Below are 15,348 nucleotides of genomic sequence, written 5' to 3' on the forward strand. Positions count from 1 at the left end.
CTCTTTCACCCGGAACATAAATAATTTTTCCCATTTTTCTTAAGGATCTTGAAAACATTCATTTTGATACTTCTCTACAGACAACCCTATTTCCCATTTTTAATATTTTTCTCCTAATTTCTGGATATGTAGGTTATTTTCAATATTTGAAAATAGCATTGGTGATATAAAGCCTCCATAGATCAAAGGAGAGAACTAGGTTATGTAGCTGAGCCCTTGGCAATCCTCCCCAGCTCTGCCCTGTCTTCTCCTTACTAGAAACTCTTTAAGTTGAGAAGATACTCGCACGCACATCATGCTTGCATAGCCTCTGAGGCTATAAACATCTGGGTAGATACCTATATGACCTTGTAACTCTTGGCTTTTGTGGGAAACTATATGTATTACGTCAATTCTGCTGTGAATCAGGAGATAGTCAAGCCCACTAGGATCATTAGTCAGTGGTCTATGAGATGAAGTCTTAGGTGAAGCCTATGTGACGTAGGTCACTTCGTTTAAGGACACCCCTCAACCTTGTTCTTTTTGGGCACCCTCCTTTCTGTCTTTCTTTTCTTTTTTTCCCCCAGAAAGACAAATTGTTTTCATTTTTAAAGAAATAAGCAATGCTTTGAAATTCTACTTGGACTTTTCATATCTGTTCAAATAGTGTCCCACTCCAGCTCTGAAATTTACAGGATAAAAGTTATAAAATTCCAACAGAAATAAATGATTATACAATTTTTTTAGAAACAACAGCCATCTACATTATTAACAGAATCCACAACTTAATTAAAAATCCATTAATTGTTAATAAACCTGGCACATTTTCAATATAGGGTGATACTGTTCAAGCTGATGCTTGTTGGTAATATGTGAGAATCTGGGTGAGAACATTAAATATATGTGCTACCTATGTTACACTTTTATTGCTCAAAAACATTGGTGGCCATTACAGATGTTCTGTGACTATATTTTTTTCCTTTTATTGACAATAGATATCTTTTTCTCAGATGGCAAGTCCTTTATGTCCATGTTCAAGGGACAGCATGATATGGCTACCTGATACCAAGCCAGCTAAGCCAGCATCCAAGAGAACCAATGGTTGCTAGGCATAAAATATATTTGTATAATAAGTACATAATTTACTTTATGTTCCTCCTTTGGGAAACATTCTCCTTCTCAAGGTTAATGACTCTATGATAATTAGCAGCAGCTGTCCAGGAGGAAAGGGTATGTCTATGTCCTTAGCAAAAATGGTAAACACTTGTGACCTTCAGGATAGCCCTTAAGGCTATGGAAGAGAAATCTGAAAATATGAGTTCAAAAGTATATAATTTCTCAACTATGCAAAATATAAGGATGCAATGTGAATTGTATGAGGAGCTTCGTGGACCTAGGAGAACAAAGGGAGCTGCACTCGTAAGCCAGTTTGTTAGAAAAATAAAAAGGCAGGCAGATTCCTGAGTTCAAGGTCAGCCTGGGACAGTGAGTTTTAGATCTAGGCATGGTGAAAATGGTGATCTCAGAATGGGATCCCTCCTAGCTAACTTATTGTCTGTGCAGGCAGATCTCTGAATTCATTTGCTATGTTTAATGTTTTTTAATGTAGTTGATATCTTTCATAAGAATCAAAGGGTTAAGGTCATAAAATGCTAATTTATAAAATAACCAAAAGGAGCCTGGCATGGACAATTGAACTGGTATGCAGATAAAAGATTGGGCTTTGGTCTGTGAGAGCTGAGCTGTCTGGATATCTCTAGAAAGCTGCCAGTAGCTGGACACAAAGCTGTCAGCTTGTACCCCACAACTGACTTCAAGTAATTCTTTTCACCTCTCACAAACACCCCTACTTCTGAAACACCTCTCCAGGTGGAGGCGGTCTCTGGCACTCAAACAATATATCCTAATTATGGTTTACCCTCCTCTACTCCTCCAAGTTCCTCCCTGCCCCACCCCATCCAGACCAACTTCCTTTTTTTTTTTCTCTCATTAGAAAGCAAACAGGCTTCTGAGGTATTATAATAAGATACAGAACAGTATAGTAACACAAACACTAACACATTTAACACAATAAATAGAAGGAAAAGAGCAAAAGAGAAGGCACAAGCCATAATATATACACAGAGACCCACATGCAGACCCTGCACTTCCTGCTCCAGTCTGTGAGTTCATATGAGATTCAATCCTGTTACTTAGAGGGCCTTGTTCTCCTGGTGTCTCTTACACTTTCTATTTATTATTATCATTATTATTATTATTATTATTTATTGTTATTATTGTTGTTGTTGTTGTTTGATATTATTATTATTTAATCTTTTTTATACTTTTTAATTTTTTATCTTTATTAACTTGAGTATTTCTTATTTACATTTCGATTGTTATTCCCTTTCCCGGTTTCTGGGCCAACATCACCCTAACCCCTCCCCCTCCCCTTCTATATGGGTGTTCCCCTCCGCACCCTCCCCCCATTACCGCCCTCCCCCCAACAATCACAGTCACTGGGGGTTCAGTCTTAGCAGGACCCAGGGCTTCCCCTTCCACTGGTGCTCTTACTAGGATATTCATTGCTACCTATGAGGTCAGAGTCCAGGGTCAGTCCATGTATAGTCTTTAGGTAGTAACTTAGTCCCTGGAAGCTCTGGTTGGTTGGCATTGTTGTTCATATGGGCTCTCAAGCCCCTTCAAGCTCTTCCAGTCCTTTCTCTGATTCCTTCAACGGGGGACCTATTCTCAGTTCAGTGGTTTGCTGCTGACATTTGCCTCTGTATTTGCTGTATTCTGGCTGTGTTGCTCAGGAGAGATCTACATCCGGCTCCTGTCGGCCTATACTTCTTTGCTTCATCCATCTTATCTAATTGGGTGACTGTATATGTATGGGCCACATGTGGGGCAGGCTCTGAATGGGTGTTCCTTCAGTCTCTGTTTTAATCTTTGCCTCTCTCTTCCCTGCCAAGGGTATTCTTGTTCCCCTTTTAAAGAAGGAGTGAAGCATTCACATTTTGATCATCCGTCTTGAGTTTCATTTGTTCTAGGCATCTAGGGTAATTCAAGCATTTGGGCTAATATCCACTTATCAATGAGTGCATACCATGTGTGTTTTTCTGTGATTGGGTTACCTCACTCAGGATGATATTTTCCAGTTCCCTCCATTTGCCTATGAATTTCACAAAGTCATTGTTTTTGATAGCTGAGTAATATTCCATTGTGTAGAAGTACCACATTTTCTGTATCCATTCCTCTGTTGAAGGGCATCTGGGTTTTTTCCAGCTTCTGGCTATTATAAATAAGGCTGCGATGAGCATAGTGGAGCATGTGTCTTTGTTAAATGTTGGGGCATCTTTTGGGTATATGCCCAAGAGAGGTATAGCTGGATTCTCAGGTAGTTCAATGTCCAATTTTCTGAGGAACCTCCAGAGTGATTTCCAGAATTGTTGTTGTTTGATATTATTATTGTTGTTGTTGTTATTATTATTATTATTTAACCTTTTTGACAATCCAGTTGTTTCCCCCCTCTTGGTCCACCCTCTGACTGTTCCTCATCCCATTCCTCCCCACCCCCATCTTCAAGAGGATGTTCTTATGTCCCCATCTCTACCCCACCAGACCTCCCCACTCTCTGGGGCTTCAAGTTTCTCCAGAATTTAGTGCATCTTCTCACCCTGAGGCCAGACCAGGTAGTTCTTTGCTGTATATGTGTCAGGGGCCTCATATCAGCTGGTATATGCTGCCTGGTTGGTGGCTCAGTGTTTGAGAGATCTTAGGGGTCCAGGTGAGTTGGGACTGCTGGTCTCTGGGGTCCCCCTCCTCCTTAGCTTCTTCCAGCTTTTCCCTAATTCAACAGGGGTCCCTGGCTTCTGTCCATTGGTTGGGAGCCTTACACTCATTCTGCTTCCTCTTTAGCAGGATTCTCTGAGCTCTGAGAGGTGGAATTTGATGGAACTCCAAAGTCTTTCTCACTGTGTAATGTCTGACTGTAGGTCTCATTATCTGTTCCCATGTGCTGCAGGAGGAAGCTTCTCTGATGGTGAGTGAGCATGGCACCGATCTAGGAGTCCGATCCTTACAGTACCTTTTCTTTTTGTCCAAGTACAAAGTAGTGGCTGGTGTGTGTGTGTGTGTGTGTGTGTGTGTGTGTGTGTGTGTGTGTGTGTTTTCTTGTTCTGATGCTCTATTAACAACTTCAGCCAATTCTACATGTACATTAAATACCCATTCTACCCTGTTCTCTGCTGCTATTTGCTCCTAATCCTCACAGTAAACCTTGCTCACACACTGATTGTTGTTTTGCTCTCTGGAAATTTCCTCTTTCACATAGATTAGTCTTTGACTTTTGAACTCAGCCTCACTTAAGTTTTCAAAAATGGGGATAGGTGGTGACAGATTATTGGATAAAATGTTACATGAACAGCCTCTTGTAGCGACAATTTTGGAATTCTGGTTCTTTTAAAAAGACAAAAGTATTATGAGAATATGTTTTTGTTTTAATCCCAGGTGTAGGATATGGGGCTGCTTCGAATTATTCACAGCATCCAACTATGATTTGCCTCATGCTCTAGCAAGGGTAGTTTCTGCTATTGTGAGATGTTTGGAACTCTGGGGACTTTTCAGAGGATTTATAAATGACAGAGCCCCAAGAGGTGGGGTGGGTTATTGCTTGTTGGTTGATTGCTACTGGTTGCAGTTAGATGTAGTATGTTAAGTAGTAATGTACAAAGAAGAAACAACAAGAAGAAACTACGCATCTTGACTCTAAAGAGCAAACTTGCCCCAAGGAACTCAATGATGTTAATCAGGAGGAAGTAGTCTAATGATAACACCCCCTCCCTCCTCCTCTATTCTTTTTTTCTCTCTTAACTACTATCTGAGATTTGAAAGAGTGAAGAAGGATGCCAAGGACCAGCCTCAGCTTGCAGAGAGGTTCTGAGGAAGGGCTGTCTGGGAGAGGCAAAACAAAGACTCAATGTCAAAATGTGGGGTACAAGCTGATGGCCTGTGTTCTGCTTGAGACAGCTTTCTCTTGCATTTCTAAAAATCTCTCTGGATAGCTCATCTCCTGCAGGCCAAAAGCTGAGTCTTTTGTTTATATATTAATTCAGTCATTACCCTGGTTCCCTTTAGATTATTCCATGAATCAGCATTTCATAACCCCTTCTCCTTGATTCTTAGAAAGAGACAGCAAGCATATATTTTTTAACATTGCAAATGAATTCAGAGATCTCTCTGCTTTTCTACGCACAGCCAATGAACTAGCTGGGTAGATCCTGTCCTGAGATAGCATTTCCACCATCCCTGGGCCAAGCCTAGCTCTGCCTTAGGCTGACCCTGAACTCAGGAATCTTCCTGCCTTTCTGTTTTTCTGACAAGCTGGCTCACAGTGCTTCTGTTCTTTGAGGTGTCTGAAGTTCCTTATAGAATTCATATTGAATCCTTATATTTTACATAGTTGAGAAATTATTTATTCTTGAACTCATGTTTTCAGATTTCTTTTCCACAGCCTCAAGGACTGTCCTGGAGGTCTCTGCATTTACTATTTTGCTGAGACATTAGCTACACCTTCTGCCTCCTGGACTTGTCTCTGATTATCATGGAGTCATTAACCTTGGGAGAAAGGACATTCCTTAAAGAAAGAACATGGAAATACATGCATTATTATACAAACAAGCCTTATGCCCACAGCAACCATAAACCCTTGTGGAAGCCCATGCCCTGCTGGCTCTGTTCCAGGGGTGGGAACAATTTCATGCCATCCCTTACATGGCCAAGAAGGACTTGGCAGGAGGGTGGAAGAAAGAACCCACGGAGCAGCAGAAGCCCAGTTACAGCCACTAGTCCCATCCTCCTAGATTCGTGCTCAGTGGTTGGGAACAGTTACTGCCCATCCAGAAGTTCCAGGTTCAGTTCTCATCAGGTAAGTCTGGTGGCTCATTACTGCCTGCAACTCCAAGATCAGGATATCTGACAGTGTCTATGTACTCTGTTGGCACCTGCATCAGCAGGCACATACACATACAGGAATAAATAAAAAGCTATTATGTCTAGGTTGTAACCTCATACAGGGTTGTGCAACTGACTTCAAAGATCTAAACATATTTGGCAATGCAATACTAAAAGATCTCTGAATAGAAGCAGACCAAAAAAGACCAAAAATGAATTCATATTCAAATGTTTAATGAAACTGAGTTGCCTCTGACAGCACTCATCATGCTGCATCATGTGACTTTATTACCCTGGGCTTTGACACACATGAATGCTTTGATCTCTGGGATCATTCAATCCGCATCATGTAAACAAAAGCTGTATGAAATGCCTTTCAGATTTGAGCTTATTATCTGTGCAAATTACAGAGCTTTTACAAATCCTTGGAAAGTCTTGATTTTAAGAAAATAATGTTTTAACAATAAAAAGCACAGATTTTTAGTCCTTTCTTACCATCATTCCTCAGTATATATCACGGTTTGTAAATCTTTGGAATGTTTTGCATTAGGAAATTTAAGTTTAAAATAGTTTGAGCTTCTGACTTGAGTTTCTAAAAAGCAAGCTAAACAACTTTTGGCTTGGTATTTGGACAGAACTTCCAACGGTTTCTAAAATGGCCCTAAACATATTTCTTCCATTTTGTATTATGTATTTATTCAAAACAGTTGACTCATTTATAAATGATTATAAAATCAAAAGATTAATCAACCCAGGAAAACACTGAATATGCTTCACCTACACCAAATATCCTGCCAATTTTAATGCTCTATATGGGCAAAAGCAAGCATACCAGCACAAATGTGTATCTTTAATAAGGAAAAGGTCTATATATAATTAGTTTTTAAATTGTGTATTTAATAGGAAATTATGCATGCATCTATTTTATACATCCATATACCCAGGAACATATCAATGCATAGTAACTGAAAAGAGACTGCAGACAGACCACAGCAGGTTGAGGAGGCCTGGTCTGTTTTCCTCTCATACAGACTCCTTATTCCCTATGTAGCACTTCATTACACTCCTTTACTGTCTGCTTTTCTACTGATACTCCAGTTTCCAGACTCACGGACAAGACCGGTCGGTCCTAGGGTTTCCTTTGCTGTGAAGAGACACCATGACCAAAGCAACCTTTTTAAAGGGCAATATTTAATTGGGGCTGGCTTTCAGGTTCAGAGGTTTAGTCCATATCATCATGACAGGATCATGGCAGCACACAGGAGAAGGGGCTGAGAGTTCTACATCTTGATCCAAAGGCAGGCAGAAGACTGTCTTCTGCAGGCAGCCAGAAGGAGGCTCTCTTCTGCATTGGGTGGAGCCTGAGCATTAGGAGACCTCAAAGCCCAAGTACACAGTGACACTCTTTCTACCAGAAGGCCACACCTATTCCAGCAAGGCCACACCTCCTAATAGTGCCACTTCCCATGGGTCAAGCGTATGCAGACCAGCACAAGAACCCACTAATTTTTTCTTTTTAATCACAGTATTCCAGAGTGTCTCTCCAAGATGTTCAATATTCTGCCTGGTATCACAAAGAAACATGTGGCTGGGCTTAGTCACAGGGATGATCCTGTCATGCTTCTGGACCAGTTCTCTTTATCAATTACTTTTGTGTTACTCAGACCAAAGTACCAGAAAGAAAAGGTTCAATGAAGGAAACGTTTCACTTATGGTCTCTAGAGTACTATGAGTGAGAGACATGGTAGCTTTCTTGGCAGCAGGAGTGACTTTAATACCATGGTAGCCCAGGAACCAGCCCACAACACTGGAACCCAGGGCCTGCATTTAACCTTCAAAGTCTATTTCTACCAGTAAGAGCCACTTACCTTGCTTTTTTGCTTTTGAGCCTAGCTTTTTTTTTTTTTTCCGGAGCTGAGGACCGAATCCAGGGCCTTGCGCTTGCTAGGCAAGTGCTCTACCACTGAGCTAAATCCCCAACCTGAGCCTAGCCTTTAATGGCTGAAATATCCTTCTAGCCTTCCCTTTTAGATTTACTTATTTTTAATTGGAAATAGACTTTTTTCATAGAGTATAATCTGATTATGGTTTCTGCTCCCCAACTTCTTCCCATCCTCCTATGCATATCCATACCCTTTCTCTCTCTCTCTCTCTCTCTCTCTCTCTCTCTCTCTCTCTCTCTCTCCCACCGTGTGTGTGTGTGTGTGTGTGTGTGTGTGTGTGTGTGTGTGTGTCTCAGGCAGGCACCTAAAATAATATAATAACATAAAATAAAACAAACTACAATAGTAAAAAATAGTACAAAATAAATAGTCGAAAAAAGAGACGAACCTATGAAAAAGCACAATAAACATACAGATGCAGAAACACACATTTACACACACAGAAAACCCATAAAACTAAGATCAGAAACCATAATATATAAGTTAAAAAACTCTGTAAGGTCAGAAAAAAGATTAGACAAAGCACTGTGAGACAATCTAAACCAAAACATTAAATAACAACAAAAATGAAAAAGAAAAGAAAGGAAAACCCAAAGAACACCATTGAGTTCATGCCATTGGCCATAAGCTTCTGGGCTTGGGACCTGCCCTTCGGAATGTTTTGTATCCCCAGTGAGACTTCCTTGTAGGAAACTAATTTTTCACTTGAAAGCAGTTATCAATTTCAGGTAGCTTCTGGATTTGGGGTTGGAGCTTGTGTCCACTTTCCCTCTTAGTGCTGCATCCTCATCTGGGGTACACCTGTGCTGGCACTGTGCATGTAGCCACAGTCTCTATGTGTTCAGACTTGTACCAGCCCTGCTGTGCCTGGAAGACAGTTTTCTTGGTGTCCTGCACCCCTGAAGGCTCTTACAATCTTTCTCCTTCCTCGTCAGCATAGCTATCCCAGCCCTGAGGTGAGGGATTTGATGAAGACATCCCATTTAGGACTGAGCTTTCCAAGGTTCATTGTTCACTTCTGAGTTTCCCTGTTTGTACCCTCCCACCTGATATCTTAAAGCTTCCACACTCCCAGTCTACCGCCACTAGTTCATGGGCAAGTGCTCAAAGCATAAATGAGCCCGTGGGCTCATTTCATGTCAGACTGAAAATAAAACACCCCACTCTAGTATTTTGGTGTAGCAGCACAAATGGATTCAAGAGTAGCCTTCTAAATCTCAATGCAAAAGTTCCTTCCTGCAGGAAACTCTTAAAAACAGTTGATGGGAGATTAGGTTCCGGGACTATGATCTGTTTACTCATTCATTAACAGACCATTTATGGATCTTGGCATACAATGATATAGGTACCTAAATCATTTACCTATCTATACTGCAATAGTGTGAGGGATGGGATTTTTTTTGTTATTACCATATCAGGCATTTGCATTTATTATTTATGAAGTATTCTAAACAATATATTCATCACAGATACCATTACAAGAAGCCAAAATAATAAAATGAATGCATGTGGATTCACCCCCTAGTGCAGCCTTGTCATTTTGTATCAACTAGAATCTATGACGATGCTTTGAGCAGAACCAAGCAAAGGCAGTTTTATGCCCTCATTCATTATTTTAAGGTTCTCCCAGCATGCTCCTGGCAGATAACACTAGAGTAAATACAAATATTTAAAAATCATTAATAGCTGCCCAACTCATCAAATGTTTCTGTAACTTTAATTTTTCAGAACCTACTTTTAATGATGATTCTTAAACATTTTAACCTCCCTTTTAGGCCACCATCCACCAGAGGTGATGGAAAAGGAAGGATACGGGGAAGTAGACCTGTTTTAAAATGGTTCTTTGGAGCAACTCCCATCTGCATTGTCTGGAAATTGGCAGTTCAGTTCACAGGTCAGAAGGGGCAGCTCGATACACTTGAAAACATTTCAGAGACATACTGGAAGTCCAGTTTGGTATTCAGGATAGCAAACAGGAATCAGCAGTGGTGGCACGACCTAGCAGGAACAGCCAGGCCTCAGCCAAATCAGCACAAGTCAGCAGGAGGGACAAGGGCCAACAGCAATGACAGGAGAAGCTCTCAGCTGTGCCTTTCTCAGCAAAACAAAGATCAGCAAAGATGAGAGACCAACAAGCATTGCACCACTAGCTCTATAAGCAAGTCTAGCTCAACGTCTGTTATTGGTCACTTTTTATACAACCCTTCAAACACCATGTGTCCTTCCGCATGTGAGTCTGTCTCAGATGACATCATGTTGCCAATCAGCCTGAGTCCTAGGAAGTCACAAGAAACTACAGCACATCAGTGTTGAACACATTGGTGTGTTTCTCTCTATAGAGTCCCAACAAATTGAGCTCAACTATTCAATGTAAGGCAGACTAATACATGTGTGTCATTAGTGAAGGTTCCTTCATCATGTATCTTCTCACGTGCTTTCTTTAGCAGAACACCTTTTCTCCTGTGTCTGCTTCAGTGAAACATTTCTTCACAAGTCTGCCTTAGTCTTTTACCTGTGTCCCCTTCAATGAAACGTTCCTTCACTGTAGGCATAAACTTTTTACAACCTATTTTTAATAAGGGTTCAACCGCTTCCCTCTCCCACCACCCAGCAGAGACAGTGGAAGATAAATAGGGGAAGTAGACTTACTCAGTAGTAGTACTTTGGGTGCAAGCTCTATCTTCTTTGGCAGCAGTTCAGTCCCATGGCAAATACCAAGTGCAACTTAGCAGCTACAGTCTAGTCCTTTCAGCAAGCAGACATCAGGCAGCTGTAATTCAATCCTGAGGAAACCACCTGAGGTGAGGCTGCAGGAACCTTGGGAGCAGTTCTTGGGTGAGTTTCTCTCAATGGTGGTGTTATCACAAGTTGAGCTCAACAGCGCTGTATAAGGTGAATCAATATATTCATAACTTCAGCAAAAGTAAGACCCCTCCCCCACTTTCTGTAGGGTCATATTTATACGACCTTCATCAAGTGTCCTTTCACATGTCTGCTATATCCAAGCATCCTTTCACCTGTGTCTACTTCAGGAAAATAGTCATTCACATGTTTGCTTTAGCAGGACATCCTCTCATCTGTGTGCTGCAGTAGAATATCATTGGACACAACTAACTTTCCAAAGAACTAGAAGCTTCCATTGCAAAGCACCATCAAATGCAACTGACTTTCCAAAGAACCCTTAAATTTCTACTTCATGTTTCTGCTGTATCTGCCCATATTCACATATGGGTTTTCATCTTTAGCCTATTAACTGGTTATTATTTACATTTTGATAGATATTCTTATTTATAATAACCTTTCTGTTCTAGGAAGACTCAAAGTTATAATCTTTGATACCACATTGTTAACTTCAGGGTACTATTTTGTTTAAAAATATTTATGTATTTTCTGAATAAAATGAGCCTTCAGCTTACTTTTTGTGCTATTCTTTTCTGATTCCTTAACTCAGACTCTTCCTTGGATGAAGCATGTGATATTGAATGTATCTATACTTCAAATGTTTTTGTAGCATTGATCTATAAGAGCATTGGGAGTCTAATATTTTTGTTGAAATAAGACATTATGAATTCAGTATTACCGCTCCTGGTATTTAACTTGTCCTATTTATCTACTCAAATTCATTGGCATAATCGTCCATGGAACTGCATTTTTTTCAACCATTTCTCTTCATTTTCACTCTTAGTTGATGTGCCTCTTTTTAATTTCTGTATTCTCATTAACATTTCTTAGTATATTATTCTATAATTTGAGAAATAATTGCTGGCCTTAAGTTTTCTATTTGATTTTTATTATATAAACATACACCTAATCATTCACTTTTACTTTCATGAGTATATTTTGTTGCTTTTTCTATAATTTATTAGCTGTTTCTCATACTCTTTTTTTCCTATTTTAGCTTTTCTGAATTTTTTTTTTTTGCTATTTTTTGCAGTGTTTTATGATGCAATATAGGGGATTGAACCTGGAGTCATGTGCACGCTAGACAGTCATTCTATCACCGAGCGAGCCACCAACTCCACTTTAGGAATCACATGGATTTTAAGTTCCTCTGTGAATATTTGCATTTGTTTTTAACAGGCACCTGGGGACATTGTACAACCCTGTATACTTAGTGCGTCCCTATCACAGTGTTTCAGACTCTGAATGCATGACTTTACCTCCATCTCCTCTTGAAGCCTCAGCATGAATCACAGATCATCAAGGAAGTCCTTTTCTCTACTGTCAATCAAAGCCAGTATTGACATTGATGAAAATCTCTCCTTTGTCCTTCCGTGGACTAGACCTTTAAAAATGGCTTACACCCTACATCTCTTTTGTCATTTCAGAAAAAGGATGAAATTCAGTCTGATTGGTTGGTTTTATTTTATTTATTTATTTTTTTTGGTTTTATTTTATTACATATGTTCTCTTGCTGGTGACATGATTCAAGACTAAAAATAGTATCCTTGAGCAAGGGAGAGAGCTCGGCAGTTAAAGCCTAACAACTTGAGTTTGAATCCCAACACATGGTAAAAGGAGAGAAATGGTTCCCACAAACTGTCCTCTGACTGTCACATTAGCACTTTGCCATGTATGTGCTAGCATCCTTCCCCTCAAATGCATAAACTAACAAAACATAATAAATAACATCCTCAGAAATGTATGTAGCTCCAGCATCTGGTCTGGTTCCTCTCTGGTGACTAAGAGCTCCATCTTTCCTATATCTTTCTGCCAAGTGCTATCCAGTTGCTTAAATGCTTTTTTTAAAAATATATTTGTGTAGATTAGTGTGTTAACTGTGTGTATATGTATATGTATATGTATATGTATATGTATATGTATATGTATATGTATATGTATATGTATATGTATCCCATGAATGCCTGGTGGTCCCAGAGGTCAGAGAGTGTAGGAGCCCATGGAGCTGGAGTTAGGGGATCATTGTGAGCCACCATGTAAGTGCTAGGAACTGAACGCAGGTCCCCTGCAAGAGTAACAGAAGCTCTAAACCACTGACAAATGACTACAGCCCCTTAAATCATCCATAACATTTCAAATTATGTGCACTTTTGTTTTCTTATGGTGCTAGCCATGAACTCTAGGCCATGAATTTAGCTCCCTGATATGCTAGTACTCTGCCACTGAACTACATTCTGGTTCTTTTGTATGGGATCATAAAAAGTTCCTGATTGTTGGAAACTGCTATATTTCCAGAGTAAGATGTGTTAGCATTCATATTTTTTCACTATTGATTAATAGCATCTAGTATGGTCCTAACATAAAATAGATCCATGTAAACATTTATAAAATAAACAAATTAATTAAAAGTTATGATATTGTGCACATATATTTTTCTTCTGGGTCATTCTTTAGGGCAAATGTTGGTAATGTGGATTATTATTGTGTTCAACTGCTATATATACTGTATATACTGCTTTAACACTACACAGACACACACACAAAACACATATTAATATAGTGTCAGTGGTTCATAATACACATAGAAATTTTTGCTATAAAGTTTCATCAAAGGTCATAATCTATTTCCCTTAGCTTTGAGAAACATTCACTTCATCATTCAACTTTGACCATGTCATGCATATTCTCTAGTGACCTCTAATGCATTACTCTAATGAACAGTGTAGTTTGTAAATTTGCTTTATTGCCAATTCAAAATATTATGGGTACATAAAAACTTCACTTGGCTTTACTTAGTAATTCAAGAAATTCAAAGGTAGGTTAATTAGTAGGAGAAAAGCATATTCTTCCCTCATGAGACATGACTTCATTGCCTAACTGAGATTGCATCCTATGCTCAATTTCTCTTCTACCAAAATCCACATTTACAGAATCTAGAGACAGGAAAATACAGTCCTCCTCATGCTCCTTGTAACAATTTTGACCATGAAAGGTTAAATACTTTCATGGGCAATTTGCATTTATGTGACTAGAATTTATACACACAATAAACTGAGATCACTATTCTTATCTGCACTAATGGGCTGGTATTTTTCTAAAGAAAAGCTCTCCTGTGTATTAATTAGCTTTGGTTTTCACTGATATAGACAAGAATGTCTCCAGGGCTTGATGTGTCCTTTATTATACAACTAGAGCCTGTAAAATCAATTTCTGAGTAAGTATACACTGGAAATATATTCCCTTGGGTTTTAGAAAGATTTAACTGGGGCTCTACTGCCCCAGTGTGTGTGTGTGTGTGTGTGTGTGTGTGTGTGTGTGTGTGTGTGAGAGAGAGAGAGAGAGAGAGAGACAGACAGACAGACAGACAGAGAGAGAGACAGAGAGAGAGACAGAGACAGAGAGAGAGAGAAAGGGAGAGAAAGAGAGACAGAGAGACAGAGAGACAGAGAGAGACGCTCAGTGTGTATTTAGTAAATGTTATGGCTCAAATAGGGTTTGTCCCCATGGAGACTCACGTTGGAGCTTAGTTCCTTAACCTAATAGTACCACAGTGCTGGAGCTCAGAATGGAGAAGATTAGTTCCTTCCCTCTGATGGGATAGGAACTTTTATCCTAAAAGTTGCTATCATAAGCATCTCATGGAACTGGTTCCTATAGGAGTGGATTATATAACAAGTTGACTCTTGTGGTTTACTCGGTTCCTCTCACTACAGTGCCTTGATCTCCCCACCATAGCGTGCCCTTGACCATATCCTGAGGTTGGTTGAGACCCTCAGCAGATGGGACTACTTGATCTTGAGATTTTGTCTTATAAAGCTGTCATATAAAGGCACCCTTTTACTTCTCCCTTGTCCAACCTCTAGTGTATACCGTCTACTATATCCTATTTACTATCTCTATACCAATGGGGAAGGATGAACCACAACATTAAATGACACTGGTAAACTGATGTGTTTGGAGAGTGTATTCTTTCGTTCTGAGTGCTGGGGCTGTGTGGTTCATAGACCATGACACTTCTCTCAAGATGTCCAGGCTCTCAGAAAATGAATAAGTAAGATAATTCTCCTTCCTCTACTGCTCTGTATTTCACCAGTGCAGAGAGCTCAGAGCTGTCCTGGCCAGGTCTCGCTCAGCTGTCAGGACCTACGTTTAGTATTCAGTCTTATGTCTCTTCTTCAGAGTTGGGTCATTAATCCTGGGCAGAACTGAAATCGGAATCCTTTCAAGTTATTATAGGCAGGTTCTTTGTCCAAAGCTGCTGTGTTAATTAGGTCAATACCACTCACCAAACAGCCTCAAGATCCCATTGGCTGAACATGGGAAGATTGTTACAACCTCAGTTAGAGTGCAAACTTCCATCGGTTATTTTCTTCAAGAAAGTAAGTCCCAGTACACTTTTCTCAAAGTCTGTAATTGTATATTTTGTGTTTATCCATTAAGTAGGGGGGAATGTGATTAGGTATAATATTTTAATGGAACATATTTTAAGAGAATAGGTATGATTCTTTGACAATTTCATGCAAAAATGAATTTTGATCATGGGTACCCTTCAGGAGCCCCTAAGTCTTCCTCATGCTCCTTCCAAGTACTC

General features: G+C 39.8%; 1 long non-coding RNA gene across 6 annotated transcripts in view; it reads right to left on the reverse strand.

Annotated features, from left to right (window-relative positions):
* The window catches only part of LOC148007933 (uncharacterized), a 258,830-nt gene that overhangs the window by 119,283 nt on the left and 124,199 nt on the right, over nucleotides 1-15,348 (reverse strand). For all 6 annotated transcript variants that reach the window (XR_015648240.1, XR_015648249.1, XR_015648250.1 and 3 more), the window contains one exon: nucleotides 10,506-10,739. This is a non-coding gene — a long non-coding RNA (uncharacterized LOC148007933). The remainder of the gene's footprint in view (nucleotides 1-10,505; nucleotides 10,740-15,348) is intronic.

The sequence above is a fragment of the Rattus norvegicus genome, chromosome 1, assembly GCF_021556685.1.
Source record: "Rattus norvegicus strain SHRSP/BbbUtx chromosome 1, alternate assembly SHRSP_T2T, whole genome shotgun sequence".
NCBI lineage: Eukaryota > Metazoa > Chordata > Mammalia > Rodentia > Muridae > Rattus > Rattus norvegicus.